Source organism: Pyrus communis, chromosome 4 (assembly GCF_963583255.1).
Source record: "Pyrus communis chromosome 4, drPyrComm1.1, whole genome shotgun sequence".
In the NCBI taxonomy this organism is placed as follows: domain Eukaryota; kingdom Viridiplantae; phylum Streptophyta; class Magnoliopsida; order Rosales; family Rosaceae; genus Pyrus; species Pyrus communis.
The window spans coordinates 23,074,106-23,093,607 of NC_084806.1; the positions used below are offsets into that span (position 1 = coordinate 23,074,106).

The 19,502-nt window shown below is 38.4% G+C and overlaps 1 pseudogene; it reads left to right on the top strand.

Annotated features, from left to right (window-relative positions):
• Positions 1–16,578: 16,578 nt before the first annotated feature.
• LOC137732560 (uncharacterized) lies at positions 16,579–18,962 on the top strand (annotated as a pseudogene).
• The last annotated feature ends 540 nt before the right edge of the window (positions 18,963–19,502 follow it).

Here is a 19,502-nt window from a genome sequence, read left to right on the forward strand (position 1 = left end):
CTATGTGGTTAGAGAGAGATGAGAAGCAGATTGGTGGTTGGAGAGAGAGATGAGAAACAGACAGAGAAAAGAGATGGGCAAAGATGAAAAAGGAAATTTGGGAATGGTGAAGATGAGTATCAAACTTGGTGCAAGGAGGGGAAAAATAGAATTGAGGGAGGGAAAGGAAGACACGGGGATAAGGGAAATGGGGTGTGGGCCCCACGGCCACACAAAATCCTCACATAAAAATAATAATATTAAATAAAATATCATAATAATAATATAATATTATATCATTTTTGGTCATTTCACATAGTCACAGTTATTTTATATAAAAGTTTACCAAACACTATCATACTACTTTTTTTTCCAAAAGCACTTTTACAGAAAAGTTTACCAAACACTCTGCTGCTTTATTTCACAGATGTTTATTCTTACAGCATAGCAGAAACAGTTTTTTTTCAAAGCACAGCAATACCAAACCAGCCCTTAGGAGATAGTATTCATGTTTCAAACTTGTGAGATTTCATTCCATAAAGTATGCAGTCCTCCTAAGTTTCAAACAGATCAGAGTTTGGGGATTATCGTAATTTGAATCGGCTGGCAATTTTAGTCGGAAAGTCTTTTAACAGCGGCTAGAATATTGTTTCTGGCCTAGCTTATGTTGACACATAATAAGATTTTATGACATCTAGCGCCTACGTACGTTTGCAATTAACAACGCATGCTGACACCATGCCTGCTTCACTTGCATTCTTGCATCTGTTATTGCAGTTAATCATAGAGGATATGGGCTTGCAATTATTTAAATATTACTTTCTGGAAAGGCTAATACTTGTAGATGTATAAAACTGTGCTTATGAAAGGTTCTCTTTTTGCAGTACCGATTGTATTTTATTCAAGTTAAGAAAAAGTGGTAAATACATTGCACCTGATCAGAATGAAGACCGAAAGGTAGTTTTATTGCTTTGACACTAATATTTATCTTATAAATTTTGGAAATTCGTTGGATTTGCTTCACGATTGTTAGTTTGATAATTAGTTAGAACTTTGAAATCATTCCGATTGTTGTCTATCCAGTGATGGTAAAGTTGGTGTTTGGATTTGATCATCATTGGCCCAAAGAGGATGAAGGAGATTTCAGCCACCCTCCTTTGGCATCTTCTTTGTAAAACATTCACATCCCTCATCCCATGCATGGACAAGAACAAGTGGGGTCGGTTGTATGAATTCTAGAACACCACTGCGCGGTTTTGCGCGATGTCTTCCATAATTCCATTAGCTCCAAATACTCCATATCTTTTCTTAAAGTCTCTTTCCAAACATTCCTAGGTCTTCCTGTACGCCTTTTACACTTAGCGTCCATCTTGTAACCAGAGCATTTGTAGTCTCTATTTATGTGTCCAAACTACCTTAACCGATTTTTTCTCATCTTATCTTCAATTGTGGCCACTCCTAATTTACCTCAGATATCCTCGTTCTTAATCCTATCTTCTTGTGTGCCCACACATCCAATAAGCATTCTCATTTATGTTACGCTCATTTTTTGCACGTGTTAATTTTTACCACCCAACATTTCATGCCATAAAGCATTCTTGGCCTTATTGCTGTTCTATAAAATTTTCCCAGAGCTTTAGTGGGAACAACAATTGCACAACTGATGCGAGATTTTATACGCGCACAAATTAAACCCTCTTTTTGTCAAATTGTAATATATGTATAAGTAGGGATCGTTCTGGACCGGGGATTAGGAGGGATTGTTAATCACTTGGATTTGACTCAAAAACGTAAAAACACAATATAAAACACTACACTAGACTCAAAGAATGCAAAACTAAACTTTAAAACACTCAAACAAACTAAAAGACTCAAAACAGCACAAATACACTCAAATCTGCCTAAAAACCACTTTCTGGGCAGTTTTGAGTATAAACACAAATTTGGACGAAATTAAGTTGTAACTTGACTCAAGACTCTTAAAAACACAAACTAAATTGATTTCTAACTAAATTGAACAATAAAGTAAGGGGGATTGAGTTTTGGACGAGATTAAACTAAATGCACAGATTCTAATTGAAACAGAATGTAAATATGAAATTGATGAAATGGAATGAATGGATGATAGAATAGCTAAGGGGTTCATCTCCATACATGTTACACTTGCATAATAAAATGATTTCCAATTGCATTTCAATAAACCATGACTTCTCAACGCTCCAAGTTAATTAGGTCCGCTTAAATTAACTTTCAGATTTCCCTAGATTCATTGGATTGAATGGAATACGCATTACAACCAAATTATTCCTAATCAAATTCCTAACTATGGAATACGCATGATAGAGACATTCAACAAAGATCATTAAGTTCAACGGAAATCATAAACATCGACGAGGCATTCGTTACTATGGAATACGCATGAAACTTATGCTAAGAATTCATTTAACGCGATTGTTTATAAGCAACCTCCACTACTTGTGAATATAAGTTCGTAACTATTAGGTGAAACTCACTTATATTCTAGCGTCATATTCATGCATGAAAATTAAGCGTGCACTCTCAATAAACATACATAAATAAGTTATCAATCAAACAGTTAAACAAATTGAATCCACAACTTATGAAACGCAATTAGAACTAATCAAATCAAAATGCAAGCATAAACATATATTTCGAATTTCCTCATAACTTTGAAATCAAAGAAACACCTAAACATTCCAACAACTCAAACTTGAATTGTATGAACGTTTAGGCACTCTTCTCTTCCATTCCTCATACGTACAAAACAAAGAGTATTGAAATTAAACATTGAAATCAAAGAAACACCTAAACATTCCAACAACTCAAACTTGAATTGTATGAACGTTTAGGCACTCTTCTCTTCCTCTTCGTTGTAGCACAAGGTCTAAGGATAGTTTGATGGTGTGAATGGTTTGGGGAGTGGTGAAAATGGAAGGATGGTGTTTGGATTGTAAGGGAGAGCACGGCAAGGGTGGTTTGATGTCTACATTATGAAATGGAAGAGTGTTTGTAACTGAAATGTGTATGAATGAGTGTATGAATTGTGGCTGCAATGGATGCTTATTTATAGGTGAAAAAGAGGGAACATGACAGCTAGGTTATGATGATGAATGCATGTGCAAAGTTGGTTGAATGATTATGAGTGCATGTGGCTGAAATAGCATGTGGAATGGCTGAATGTGGTGCAATGATAATGTCTTGTGGCTGAATGGATTAAAGAATGGGAGTGCATGTGGGTGGAAATGCATGTGGGTTAAAAAGTGAATGCATGTGCAATGACAGCTAGGTTGAATTAATTAAAGGGATTGCATGTGCAAGGTTTTGGTGTGAATGATTGAATGTGCATGTGACTGATTTATGAAGAGTGAATGCATGTGGCTCCAAGGTCTGAATGATTATGGGTGCATGTGGCTGCAATGGATTAGGAATCCTTCAATTTCGTCCATTCCTTTTGCTCCAAACATAAGCTATCCATTCCAAGTCCAATTTTGCTCCAAAATGCTCCAAAATGCATCTTTTTGCTTCCTTAGCCATATGAACCTAAAAACACACGAAAATGGCTTAAACTACTAAAACAACTATGAATTAACAATATAAATGCACGAAAACAAGCTAAGTAAGTCGCCTAAATATGCTCCTATCAAATTCCCCCACACTTATCTTTTGCTCGTCCTCGAGCAAAACAGAAAAACAAAACAAGCAAAACGACACTAAACAAGTAAAACACAACCTAAACCTTCCAACAATCGTCTCAGGGATTTCCAATGCACATGACAAGTTAAAAATCATTATTCCCACAGATTTTAGCCATCTTTACACTTAAGTACATTCTTACTCATAGTCACCACATACTAGTTCGCATTTAAGCATTTAAAACACATTTCGAATGTAGTAACATGCCTTAGAGAATTTCCTCAATTCCTTACTAGAATGCACTCTATTTTCACACAGATTTTCTGACTACACACCCTACACTAGTTATATGTGAGAGATTGATGTAAACATGAAAGACTAGTATCTCACATATGTTATAACAAAGAAAGCATTTTCTGGATTTACGATAATGACATGAATATGATCTCATGAATAGAATGCTACTACTTAGAATGAGAACCAGTGATTCCATAAGCTCATATCAATTCCAAACTCCACATTATTGAACATATAACGATCAAGATAGAAGTCAAAGGGGTGTAACGGGGCTTGGGGTGTGTGGCTAACAAAGAAGGGATATGGAAAACAAAGGTTCTTAAAGAAATAGCGAGCAAAGCATTTGAATCATCTTAGAATTCACTTTTGAATGAAAACTCAACTTTTGAACAAAAAGGGAGAACAAGCTCTTTTTTTTTTCTTTCTTTCTTTCTTTTCTTTTCTGTTTTTCTTTTTCATATGTTTTTCACAATTTTTTCTTTCTTTTCTTTTGACTCTCAAAACATACATAAACACTTAAGAACAAAACATTCTCTCCCCCACACTCATTTTCTTTCATAATGTACTCAAAAGGAATTCATTTAAGTCATGCTCACTATCTTTTAAGAACAAGGGTGTGGACAGTCCTAAACTAGGCTAGGTTAGGATAATGTGGGTTAACAATGAATAAAGGCTAAACAAAGCTCGACGGGGTTAAAACTTACAACATATACGAAATATGGGAAGTAAGGCTATTTGGCTATGGTGGTAACTACACAACTTCATCTTGATATATGTTATGCAGTTCAATGTCATGCTTTGAATGAAACGGATATAAGTTCTAGCATTTAGTTCTATCATGATACAATTGCATTCTAAGTAGCAACCAAGCAAGGAATAATGAGATCATGCAACAACTTTAGAAAACAAAGAATCACAGATTATAACTCTCCAAAGAAGGTAATGGCTCGAGTCTCACAGGGTTGTAGCGTTTGTTTGAGTTCCTTCCTTCAAGCATGTTACAAAAACGAATTTTTCTTTTATGATTGCATGTGAAGTCATACATTATAACCATAACCAAGCATATACCAAGAGTAAATCAAACTTTTCTCTATGTTTATAACTTTTTTTAACAGTCATGCAATTACAAACCAAATCCTTATCATTGTGTTGGAAGGTACCCTAAGACACAAACACACAAAAACGACTCAAAATACTCTTTTTAAGCTTTTCAAAACATGTTTTTCAAATTTTTATGTGATTTTCGGAGTTATAAAAACAAAACATACTAAAACACTCTAAAACAACTTAAAAACACCTTAAAACAGCAAGGAACAACATTTGAAGTTATGGGTGATAACATCCCACGAATTTGCTGTTGGAAATGTGCCCTAAAACCAATCATATGATGATACTTTATGGACATTTCACATGTTAAACTAATCTAGTTTAATATTAAGGGCAAAGATTATTGTTTGAGCCGTCTCATATAAATGTTATATGCTTAAACGATAAGTCCAAGGAATATGTGATTGGAAGAATGCGATCTAAAGAAGTTAGATTCATGAGACCATTCTTTCGTTGACACATCCTAAACGTTCCTGATCATAGGATTGTCAATTGGGCATTGACAGTCCGTTAAGATCAGTACGTGCTATGTCTTCTCTCAGGGAGAGTGACTAGTCTCGAGTCATTAGTGTGTGTGACATCAAGACAAGTACGTAGGTGCTCAATAGAGAATGAGTTCACTGAACACGATCAACGAAGAGTTCTCATATTCATGTCACATGAGAACTCATGGTTGGGATAATGCAAATTAGTCTTTTGACCTGAGGCATCACAGTTGTCTTGTGGTTAGGTCCTTAATCTTTGATTATGTCAAAGTCACTCCATCAGGAGGGTGTCCACGGCATCGTTGGGGTTAAGCCACTTAGCCATGGAGGCAAGTGAATGCGCAACAAGGGATCTCTAACCTTCAAACTGTTTGAGGGAGAATACTCTATGATATGATTTAGAATCTCTGGCCAGAGTATGAATGAGGTGTTGGAATGTGTTCCAAATCACATTCAAGGTAATCATATAAGCACAAGACTCACATTGGATAGTAGACATGAATAAACTATCAAACCAAACAATGTGGTCAAGAGTATTGTATTAGAGAAAGACCGTATTGCATTTGTAATCCTAAAACTGAATAGGTTCTCCACCTCTTCTGATTAGCTTGGGTAACCATGACATGCTGCTAGGCGTCAACCATGGTTTGTGGAAGCCCTAAAAGTGTATTATCACTAACGGGAGAATTGAAAGTAAGTTTCAATTCACAATCGATTTGAAAGAGTTTGAATCGTCCACTGCCTCGCTAAAAGGAACCTAATGGATCGTACACCGTGTAAGGTAGAGATTGAAGATTCAACGGAGATGAGTAAGAATAATTAAATGGTTTAATTATTTATGGCAAGGATTAATTAATATGTTAATTAATCAAACGAATAAGTTCGTTAAAGACCTCGGGATAGTTTTGGACCTTAAGGCCCAATGGGCTTCGAACGTCAAGTCCATTGACTTAAGTTGTATGACAACTTAATGAATAATGATTCACAAAGGCCCAAATAGCCCAATAAATCCCCTTAAATTCGGCCATTTAGAGGAGGGTAGTGAACTTGGCTTAATTGCAAGTTTGCCACTCCATTATGAGGTGGTATAAAGACATCTTTATAGCCATTTCATCCTTAGGGTTTTTCTAAGGAAAAAAGATGAGAACAAACTCTCCTTTCTCTCTAAAATGGCCGGCCACTCTTGAGGAAAACATCTAGCAATCTTACTTCCTCAAGGTCACTCATTTCTTCTCCAATCTTACCTTGGTGTGGAGACTTAGAGGTTCTCAATTTTGGGAACTTGGAGAAACCTTTTCATCCATCCAAATCCATGGATCTAAGATGCAAGGAATGAAGGCCCTCTCTTTGGGTGATTAGCCTTTGCTTATGCAAAGAGGAATCTACAAAGGTATTGATTTCTCAACTCACTTTGTTTTGAGTTGAGTCTTGGTTCACCTATCTACTAGGCTTTGAAGTTCATGGGTTAAGTTTTGTTTTTGAGTGCATATAAACATGATTCCGCCTTTTAATTGTTAATTGCATGTTGTTGATGTTGCTCAAATGAACTTGTTTTTCACAAATATTCCTTCATTTGCATTTTCAGAGTTATAAAAACAAAACATACTAAAACACTCTAAAACAACTTAAAAACACCTTAAAACAGCAAGGAACAACATTTGAAGTTATGGGTGATAACATCCCACGAATTTGCATCAAATATACTTAGTTACCCCCCCGCACTTAAATCAAACATTGTCCTTAATGTTTTAAGCATAGATTCACACAAAACATTAGTAAACACACAAACAGCATTTATACATACTAAACTTGGCAGAATGTAACTAACAAAGAGAAGAGTTTAGGGATGCAAATCTGGAATTGGAGTGCTTCCTCAGTCTTCCTTTGTTGAATGCATGGGTTGATCTTGGTGATTCCACAGGCTTAATCTTGAACTGGTTTTCTCCCATCGTTGATTTTCCACAGGCTACTCTTGAACTGGGCTGCAGGATTCTTTTGGTCTCCTCCACTCGTTGATTTTCCTTTGTGCTACTCTTGAACTGGGCAGCAGGATTCTTTTGGTCTCCCCCGAAGGTCTGAGCTTCCTCCTTTTATCTGTTTCTTTGTTCAATCTTTCCAATTCGTATTGAAGAGGGTTAGAGGATAGCTCAGCATATGCAGTTGTTGCTTGTCTCCACATGCTTTAATGTATCATTTTCACTTGCCTTACTTGCTCCGTTGAAGATGACTACTCGAGAGCAACGCTAGGTAAGCAACCAGGAATAGATTACAGGCAGTTGGCTCCAGATCGAAAGACTGACTCCAAGTGCCGGCTGATTGCTTCTTTCACTTTGCCATGCGAGTAAGAACAAGGACAAAGAAAAAGACAGGGAAAGAGCATGATATGAGATACTTTTGCTTTTGACCTTGATGATATGAGATACCTTTGCTTTTGAAGAAGCGGTGAATGAATCAGCACATGCTTCAATCTGCCGTTTCCTCCTGGGTCATCTGTACTCCAGGCATCTGGTATTATCTTTGGGGAAGAAGAAATAAAATGAGTAATTCGAAAGGCTTTGCTGGGAGTGCGCCCTCAGAGGTGAGGAAGAGTTGGGCAATTTCTTCAGGTCTGCCTTGCCATAAAAGATGAAGGTCGACATATATAGAGATAATAGCAAGTGGTGGTACTGTTTTTTTTTACCCTTGTTGACAAACGTTTTGATCCCGCAAATCCGGCTTTTTGAAATAGTGGCACCTCTTCGATTTCTGAACGACGCCTCTTCGATTTCTGAGCAGGCGCCCCTTCGATTTCTGAACGACGCCCCTTCGCTTTCTGAACGACACGTAGTAGTGCGGATGCGGCTCCTTTTGACAAAGCTGCACGCGTTTTCTGAAAAGTAGAGAAAGCGTCGCCGAACTTTGCGCTTGTCGGCTAAAGATGTGTAGTTGCGATGATGGCCTCCACGTGTATTCGACTTTGTCAGATATCTTTTGACAAAGTTGAACGCGTTTTCTGAAAAGCCGAGGGAGCGTCGCCGTAATTTACGCAGGAAATTCCGTCGTTTTGAATCGGTGGTCGCGACGCCTTGGCTTTTTATAGAGGTATCGATCACCCCAACATACACACTCTGAAGATTGCCCATTCTTGAAAATCGACTCCGGCCCTTTGAGAATTAACTTCATCCACCCCTTCTCTTTGAACACCTTTGAAAAATGACTAACTCATCGAACCTTTGCTTAGATTTGAGTCTCAGCAGCGATCCGGTTGCGCCCCGTCAAGGTAATGTATGGCGCCCTTCTTTTTTATCTTCTAACGGTCCTCTTACAGGTGAAGACTCCATGATGACGGATGCAACAACAGCTACGATAGTAGCTAGGAACCTCCTCACTCCTAAAGATAGTAGGCTGCTTTCAGGACGGTCTGATGAGTTGGCCGTTCAAGAGTCCCTCGCTCTCAGTGTTCAATGTGCAGGCTCTGTGTCCAACATGGGCCAACGCCTACTTGCTCGCTCCCGTCAGGTTGAATCGTTGATGGCAGAGGTGGAAAATCTCATGCAAGAGATCAAACAGCTTAAGCACGAGAATAGAAGTTTGTACGTGCTTGCCAACAATTATTCGACGGCCATGAAGAGGAAGCTTGATGAGCTGCAAGAATCTGAAGGTCGGATTCAAAGTGACCGTCAAAGGTTTCCGGCTTATCTCTAGAGGCACCTTTTTCCTGGGTCATCCAGCGTTTGGCCAAGTATTGACGCCTGGAATGCTCTAGCTCCGATGTCTCCTGCTTCGATGCCTTCCGCTCCGATGCCTCCCGCTTCTATGCCTCCCGCTTCTATGCCTTCCGCTCCGACGCCTCGTAGTGGGGTTTCACGTAAACAACCTCTGTGAAGGCTCCATCTTTCTCCATGTTTAGTATTTTTTTTTTATTATTATTTTTTTTATTTTTTTTATGAACATGCTTTGTTTTATTCAGTGCATTGGGTTGCCTCCCAAGTAGCGCTTTCTTTTACGTCTTGCAGCCGGACGAAGAACCCAATCACTCCAGGATATGTTCACAAATCGGATGAGAACTCCGAGTCATAAACTAGTACCTAAAACAAGAAACAAAACAAGATTAAGAATCTGGAATAAAATAAAAACAAACGAAAATAAAACAATCCAAGGGATTAGCAAAGTTGCTAATCCCCGGCAACGGCGCCAAAATTTGATGCGAGATTTTATACGCGCACAAATTAAACCCTCTTTTTGTCAAATTGTAGTATATGTATAAGTAGGGATCGTTCTGGACCGGGGATTAGGAGGGATTGTTAATCACTTGGATTTGACTCAAAAACGTAAAAACACAATATAAAACACTACACTAGACTCAAAGAATGCAAAACTAAACTTTAAAACACTCAAACAAACTAAAAGACTCAAAACAGCACAAATACATTCAAATCTGCCTAAAAACCACTTTTTGGGCAGTTTTGAGTATAAACACAAATTTGGACGAAATTAAGTTGTAACTTGACTCAAGACTCTTAAAAACACAAACTAAATTGATTTCTAACTAAATTGAACAATAAAGTAAGGGGGATTGAGTTTTGGACGAGATTAAACTAAATGCACAGATTCTAATTGAAACAGAATGTAAATATGAAATTGATGAAATGGAATGAATGGATGATAGAATAGCTAAGGGGTTCATCTCCATACATGTTACACTTGCATAATAAAATGATTTCCAATTGCATTTCAATAAACCATGACTTCTCAACGCTCCAAGTTAATTAGGTCCGCTTAAATTAACTTTCAGATTTCCCTAGATTCATTGGATTGAATGGAATACGCATTACAACCAAATTATTCCTAATCAAATTCCCTAACTATGGAATACGCATGATAGAGACATTCAACAAAGATCATTAAGTTCAACGGAAATCATAAACATCGACGAGGCATTCGTTACTATGGAATACGCATGAAACTTATGCCAAGAATTCATTTAACGCGATTGTTTATAAGCAACCTCCACTACTTGTGAATATAAGTTCGTAACTATTAGGTGAAACTCACTTATATTCTAGCGTCATATTCATGCATGAAAATTAAGCATGCACTCTCAATAAACATACATAAATAAGTTATCAATCAAACAGTTAAACAAATTGAATCCACAACTTATGAAACGCAATTAGAACTAATCAAATCAAAATGCAAGCATAAACATATATTTCGAATTTCCTCATAACTTTGAAATCAAAGAAACACCTAAACATTCCAACAACTCAAACTTGAATTGTATGAACGTTTAGGCACTCTTCTCTTCCATTCCTCATACGTACAAAACAAAGAGTATTGAAATTAAACATTGAAATCAAAGAAACACCTAAACATTCCAACAACTCAAACTTGAATTGTATGAACGTTTAGGCACTCTTCTCTTCCTCTTCATTGTAGCACAAGGTCTAAGGATAGTTTGATGGTGTGAATGGTTTGGGGAGTGGTGAAAATGGAAGGATGGTGTTTGGATTGTAAGGGAGAGCACGGCAAGGGTGGTTTGATGTCTACATTCTGAAATCGAAGAGTGTTTGTGACTGAAATGTGTATGAATGAGTGTATGAATTGTGGCGGCAATGGATGCTTATTTATAGGTGAAAAAGAGGGAACATGACAGCTAGGTTATGATGATGAATGCATGTGCAAAGTTGGTTGAATGATTATGAGTGCATGTGGCTGAAATAGCATGTGGAATGGCTGAATGTGGTGCAATGATAATGTCTTGTGGCTGAATGGATTAAAGAATGGGAGTGCATGTGGGTGGAAATGCATGTGGGTTAAAGAGTGAATGCATGTGCAATGACAGCTAGGTTGAATTAATTAAAGGGATTGCATGTGCAAGGTTTTGGTGTGAATGATTGAATGTGCATGTGGCTGATTTATGAAGAGTGAATGCATGTGGCTCCAAGGTGTGAATGATGATGGGTGCATGTGGCTGCAATGGATTAGGAATCCTTCAATTTCGTCCATTCTTTTTGCTCCAAACATAAGCTATCCATTCCAAGTCCAATTTTGCTCCAAAATGCTCCAAAATGCATCTTTTTGCTTCCTTAGCCATATGAACCTAAAAACACACGAAAATGGCTTAAACTACTAAAACAACTATGAATTAACAATATAAATGCACGAAAACAAGCTAAGTAAGTCGCCTAAATATGCTCCTATCAACAACACGCCCGATGCACGATTCCACTTCATCCATCCAACTTGTATTCTATGGTTGATACTCCATCTAATGCTCTGTGCAAGGTAGATCCAACATAGCGAAAGTGTTCACTCTTTGGTACTTCATTATATCCAATCCTCACTCCTTTCTCATTTGGACCTCCATTCGCACTAAACTTGCCCACCATATACTCTACCTTTAACATATTTAGGCAAAGACCTTTAGATTCCAACACTTCCCCTCATCCCACACATGTTACTAGTAAATAAAAATCGTAGCTCGAGCCTTTTATTTTGTTGGAATGACGTCACTTGGGTCAACTACTAAACATTTCCATGGTTTTTTGTCAGTAGGTATTGAAGCTGTTTCCAAGGTGATGAGCCGGAAATGGGAATGCTTGTGACTAGCGTCGCGTCGATGGCTTTTAGGGCTTTGGACGAATATGCCAAGCTACGCCTTTTTCGAGCATTAAACTTGTATGTGCATTCAGATAGCTTTTAAAACATAAGAAAAATATTTGGAAATGTAGACATTCTACAGCCCCCATTAAGTTTGAAACTTAAATTCTGATGTCAATGGTGACACTGTTAGTGGTGAAGACTCAAAATCCATGTCGAACTTGTAGGATAAGGATCCTCTCGGGATTCTCTTTGTGAGAATCTGAGGATCAATTCATCTTAGTTATTTGTCGTACATCGTGTGGTCAACTTTCATTAGATACTGTTTGTGTTCAATTTTAAATAAAAATTCAATATAATTTATAGCCGCAGGATGACTGATAAACAAATATGATGAATTGATTCATAGGATACTCACAAAGAGGATCCGAATAGGATACTCATTTGAAGTTGTACATCCCCATTTGCTTTTACTTGTAAAGTGCTTTTTAGGGGTGCTTGATTCACACGAAACGAATGATGAAAGGATTCATTCATTTTCTATACCAACATTTTGGTGAGAGAGTGGGATGATGGTGAGATGTTGTGGGAATTACCTTACAATTCAGCTCCCGCATGGGATGAGAATCTCGGTATTCTGGGATTGATATGGGACTTGTATAAATTTTATTTTGTGGAAGAGCTATATGGACTGAAAAAGATGATTCTATAGCATTTTTCCTAGCCAACTAGTTATCCTAGTGAAACTTCTTTTACCAATGTTCGATGCGGTCTCCAGATCCAATTATGCACTTCATTGACGAAAAAAAAAAGCACTCCTAGCTCGTATCTTCAGCAAGGTTCTAAAAGACGCTAGAAGCTAGTCAAGTAGCGGGGTAGGGCGCAGCGCCTAGGCGGCTAGGCAAGGTTTAGGCGGGCGCCTAGGCGGACCAGACGAATTTAAGTAAATCCATTATATTTCCTGTAAATAAATGTCTGCTTATATACTTAAAATATATATAATTTCATCATAAACTACAAAATAGAATGACTTATGTATTATGAAGTATTACAACATAATGAAAACATGGAGAACAAACATATAGTGTGTGCTCATTTAAGTATTCAACAAATCTCTTACAATTTATTAAAAAAATTAAATGCAAATTGAAAGTTATCTATTTTCTGTCTAAGTAAGTTGCAACCTAGGCAAGTGCCTAGGCAGGTGTAGGAGGGTGTCTAGGCAGTCTAGACGGGCGTCTCAGCTAGTCTAGGTGCCCTTTCATAATTTTCAAACGCCTAGGCATTAATCGAGATAGTACCCAGCCGTCTAGCGTCTAGCCAGAGATTTTTGGAACAGTGATATGTCATGGATAAATTTTCCTTTTAGGAAAAACGCTGGACGATGATTGGTTAATAAGTAATAACCAAAGTAAGGGTAGGAATGGGTTGGGGTTTTGAATATTTTTCCATGGGAATTTCATGCAACTTTTGTTCATATTTTGTTGAAGCTAGGTTTTTCGTTTACTCACATTATGTAATAGTTACATCGCACTTGATAAAAATTTTAGAGCATGTTTGGTATCTTTCTCGAATTTAATTTATTTTGTTTCCAAAACTAATCCCTAATTACGAATGGCACGTTTGTTATAATTTTCAACTGATAAAAAAAAAAAAAAAAAAAAAAAAAAAAAAAAAAAAGAAGGTGAAAATGCGTTTGGTAGACTGTTAGGAAAATAAACTTAAAAAAAAAAAATTGCACAAAATAATATTCAACGTAAGCATCAAATTGAAGTTTCCTCTGTTTTTCAAAATCAAAGAAAACAAAATATACATTATGAAACTAAGTTAGAATTTTAATAAAAAGTGTAATTATATATGCCACCGCTATAATCACTATCGCCACCATCACCTCCACAATATTCGTCACTATCTCACCAACATTACTACCACCACCACCACTAACACCACCACCACCTCCCACCATCACCGCCATCATCACATTCTCCACCCCATTACCTTCATCATGGACACCACCATCTCCACCGTATCTCAATCACCATTTTCACAACCATCCAGCATAACCATTGTTAACACAACAATCATTTGCCTCCATCACAACCGTCGCTACCACCACTCCCTCCATCTAAACCCTACAATGGGATCCAATATGAGCGTAATGATGTGACGTGAGCATACACATGAAGCTCGTCTTAGCCCGAACGAGTATTATAGACGCCAGTATCAGCATGCATGATGAGCATATAAAGTATGTATGATCATGCATCGTAATTTCATAAATCTCAACTTGATTAAAAAATAATAATAATAAAAATAAATAAAAACTTGTATTTAACTAAAAGTATGGCATAAGGTAAAATCTCTTCATCAAAGTTCGTTACAAAGGTCAATACACTGCATACTTAGCCCAGCCTAGTGCACTGGCGGATAGCCATCATCTATCCTCCACCTAAAGCTCGACAAATTATTCGGTTCGAATGATTCAACTCTTTGGAAGTAGAGAAACATGGCATAAAACAAATCCCTTCTCGATTGTTGTCTCAACCATTCCACCTTATGAAATTAATTCGGATTATCCCGAGACTTGAAGTTCTTGTTCCATTATGCATGCATTGATTAGTTACAGAATTGAAATGATAATTGTCATCAATGATATTCAAGAATATGGTAGCTATTTGAAATAGTGAAAAGCAACAATATAAAAACACATTTTGTTGATGTAGTTAATGTAGAACTGATTGAACAACTTGAAAGAAACAATCCAGGTCGAATTAGATTCCTTACCAAAGAGTGTTTGGACCTCCTACACCACCCAATGAAACCCTGTCGTGTAAGTGGAAAAGAATAATGAGATTAATAAAATAGTGCAAAACATGCCTTTTTGGTGCAAGGCTTCTCTCAAACACCCTATGATTGATTACGAGGTGATGTATTCCTCCATAACGAACGTCATAACGTTTAGCTACCTTGTGAGTTTGGTAGTTTTTGATGATCTGATTATGTAGCTTTTGAAAGTGGTTACAACATGTCTCTATAGGGATCATGAAATGTACATCTACATGAAAGTTTTGGAAGAACCTACATAGACTGTTTAAATAGTTCTAGATCACAGAACAACCTTTCGATTAGATTGAGGTGTTCACTTTACAAATTGAAACAATCCGAGTGGATTTGGTGCACCCATCTAAGTGACTATTTGATCAGCCTAGAATATGTAAATAAAGTATGTCCTTGTGCATTGAAGTCATACTCCAAATTTGCTAGAGTTGTGGTTTATATCAATGACATGAATCTCAATTAGACTCCTGAAGAGATTGAGAAAACTGCTATGCATCTGAAGTCAGAATTTGAGATGAAAGATCTTGGAAAAAACTCGTTTTATTCTCAGCCTAAAGTTTGAACATAGTTCAGACAATATTTTAGTCTACCAGTCTAACTACACCTAGAAGGTGTTATCCTTGAGCATGCCCATGGTTGTCCGTACACTAGATGTAAAATGACACTCCTAAAGAGGTTATGGAGCTTGAAGTTCCATATCTAAATACGATTGGCATTTATTGTACTTAACTCAGTGAACTAGATCAGACATCTTTTTCGCTCATAATTTTTTGGTACGATGTAGCACTGCGTCTACATTCCACCGCTGAATTGGTAATAAAAGATGTTTTCCTTAGTACGGGTTTTGGCTTATTCTATTCCAACGAATATCAGAATAGATTACACCTTTGGTCTTCAAAATGATGCTTTCCTTGTTAGTTTGCTAGCGTTGGTTACTTGTCTAACCAAGAAAGGTATGTTCCCAGACGGATTATGTCTTTACCGTTAGAAACATTGTAATATCTTAGTTGCAACATCTTCAAACCATGCTGAATCACCACCATGCATGAAGCCAAACTTACACGTCAAAGCTGTTATTTAGCATATTCGCAGCACTTATGGTTCTTCTTCCATCGTTGAGTCCCGACAACCATCCATAATACACCACATGTATCCGATAAATCAAGAAATGATGCATCAACAAACTCAACGCCAAGCTTATTGTGTCTACCTTACATCAACAAAGCATTAGAAGATTGAAATCAAACAAATTCGATCCCAACAAACCTTGCCGACCTCTTCACAAAGTCGTCGTCAAAATCAACCTTTCAAAAACTTGTTCTAGGAATTGATATGCGTAACTATCTCATTTGCATTTGCAATGCTTGCTATTCTCAGGGGGGAGTTTTATTGAACTTAAGAGGGTATCGTGAAGTATACTCACTTGACCTTAACGTAATTTTTTCCCTCTCTCATTCTCTCTTTAAATTTATACAACACTCTTAATTTAGAGATATTACAAAAATTAATTGAAATAATGCATGAAATTGAATCAATGCTTGAGTTAAATAGAAAAAACATGAAATTGAATCAATGCTTGAGTTAAAAGGCCAACGGACTGCAGTTGAGAAAGCCTCGTCATTTGCATCTACATGAGGTCAGCCTGTTAAATTCATTTCCGGCCCATAACCGTCTTCTTACTCATCGGCTGGGCTTTCCCAATCGGAGTCTCGCCGAGTCAACATCTCTCGCAACTTCACATCAGCATAAACCGTCGCAAACCGAAACCCTGGATCATATCCGACCTTGATCCGATCCCACCATGTCTTGTTTAGCTTTCTCTCTCCAACCCGCCAATGGATCTGACATTCTCCTCCAAACCTGAGAATGGTTTCTGCCCGCCCGGGCCCTCGTCGCCGTCTCCTCCTTCCGCCAGACCCGCCTAGCTTTCGCCACCCCACACCACCAAAGACAATTCCCACATCCACCCCGACTCTTCCTCCGATGCCACCGCCGACTTCATCACCTCCCTTAGCGACGACCCGCTTGTCGCCTCAAGCGGCCAGCTCATCGTGGGGGTTGAATCTCGGTATATACTGGGTCGTCTACCGTCTAGTCAACTCCATCTACGTCCTCGACGTCACCATCGCCGATCACGACAACTTGATCAACGTCTTCGAGTGCATCCACATCGTCAACCAGGCTGTCATCGTCATCGTCACTGTTTGCTGCAACGTCGATGTTACTCCAGAGAAGCTGAGTCGAAAGTACGCCGAGATCTACATTGCTCTCAATATTGTTCTAAGAGGTATCAGCAATATTTGATTGGCGGTGATGCTTTCGTCGATGCACGGCGATGGCATTGCGAAGATGGTGCACTCGGCGTTGGACACCGTTAACAAGATCTGTGGGGCGGAGAATTTGAGGGCGGTGTAGGCGTTTTCCGTCGAACACGAGGCGGGCATTGTGGTGTTCAACAATTTAGGGTTTGAATTTCCGTTAGAGACGATCACTGCTGGATATGAGGTGGCGGCAAGCTTGGCACTGGTGGTACAGATCGAGGAGGAGGATCAGAAGTTAGAGAATGAGGAAGAGAGCCAAGCTGAGAATGATCCATTTGCGGCGAGCAAGAAGATCAATCAGCCAGAAAAGCTGGTAAGTGGGTTCAAGAAGAACAAGAATCCATCTGCCATAGACTTAACAATGGCGTTGGCGACACTTGAAGTGATGACGTTGGCGACTCCGGCGGAGGCGACCCAGAGTACCCATATTGCGGTGGAAGGGTTTGAAGGGTAGTATGGTGGGATTGAGTTTGGGAATGACCAAGCTTCATTGGGTGAGACTTTTGATGGGTTTAGTGATGCCTGGGGCGGTGGATTGGATGCTTCTGAGTTTGTTGGATCAAAGAAGGTTGCGAAGAAAGAAGGGCTTAGCGGGCTTGAATTGTTGCAGATCGGGCCTGATGCTCTGAAAACTGCAGATGCCGCTGCCGGTGGTGCAGCAGCGGGTACTCCTCTTGACACCCTTGTGAAAAGTGAAATGAAGGGTCTTGAGATGCACATTGTTGAAGAGATCAGTGCTGAGTTTAGAGAGACATTGCTTGCTATTGTAGGATTAGTGGGTGTTGTTTATTTGAAGACTTTGCCGACCATAACTAGTGGTGATAAAGAAACTGAGTTTTCTTTCCAGGCTGAGGGAACCAGCTCGGTTAAGAGATTTATTATGCAGAATTCTCGAGTTAGTAGTCTAGGGAACAGGTTGTTTCATATGAGCACCACAGCCTCCGATGAGCCTTTACCCATTTTGAAGTATGGTCTGGTGCCTAAGTTGATGCCATTGCCCTTGAGGGTTCGTCTTATGCAACGGCATACATGGAGCTTACTATCTGTGATGATACAATACGTGTGAAACCCTGAGTTGCCAGCAGCTTTAACTGATGTGACATTTGGTTTGAAACTCCCACTTGATCTTACATTGTTGAAGGTATCACCAAAAGTTGTATTAAGTAGGTTTGACAAAGAACTGAAATGGCATATCCCCGAGATTCCGTTGAATGGATCTCCTGGTCGGTTGAGGGCAAGGATGCCTGTGGATTCTAATGAAGGAGATGGCAGTGAAGAGATTGAAGTTGTTGCTTATGTGAAGTTTTCTTGGCAAGGAACTAAATCATTGTCTGGTGTTTGTTTGCGGCCAGCTTTCGAGGGTAATATAGACTTTTACGAGGTTAATCGCAGGTACGAGAGCGGGGTATACATGTGCAGTTGACCCACGATGAAATCACTGTTGCCTTGTTGGGGTTTGTGTCTCCTTTTTTGTTGTTTATTTTGAGAGATTTCTGTTGATTGTATGTTGTTGTACCATTCTTTGATAATGAGCTTGTACCGTAGTTTATTGGCCATTTGAAAGCTCTCTGTCTTTGTGTATTGGCTATTCATTTGTGTGAAGGGATATACAAGTTTCTTTTCCATGCTTTCTTTCCTCGTTTTGGTTTATTAATTTTACTACCTTGTGAAATTGTAGGTTGAAATACAATGATAGAAACAAGCTTTCTTGGCCAATAATTAATCAAAAAAATCACATTGGAATGAACCTTATACTTTAACTGAGATATTCTGATCAAGGAAGCATTAAGACTCGACTGATAGAATCCTAGACTTTACCAGTGATGTTCACAAACTCGGTGCTGTAAATGGCGAGTAAGTTGAGAACCATCAAAAGTTGTGTGTAGAGCTTCTGTTCACTTGTTATTTGATACATGACTTTTTCAACTTTAAACCGTGCAATGTTATTTATTTGTTTCTTCTTTTTGGCAAGACATCTATGCCTGAGGCTTTCATGGAACAAGTTTCATTTACCAAGTTTCATTTATCACATCGAACATTTGATTACTTCATATGTATCTTTGTAATTGAACTACTATGTAGCTCTAGCATGGAAGTGCTACTTTTCAGAAATGAAAGTAAGCACTGTTTTGTTTTCCAACTATGAATTAGATGTTCGATAAGCGCTAATCAAGCTAATATATATATCCAAATTCTCAAGCGTCATATTTGTTGAAATAATCTCTGCACTCAGTGTCGT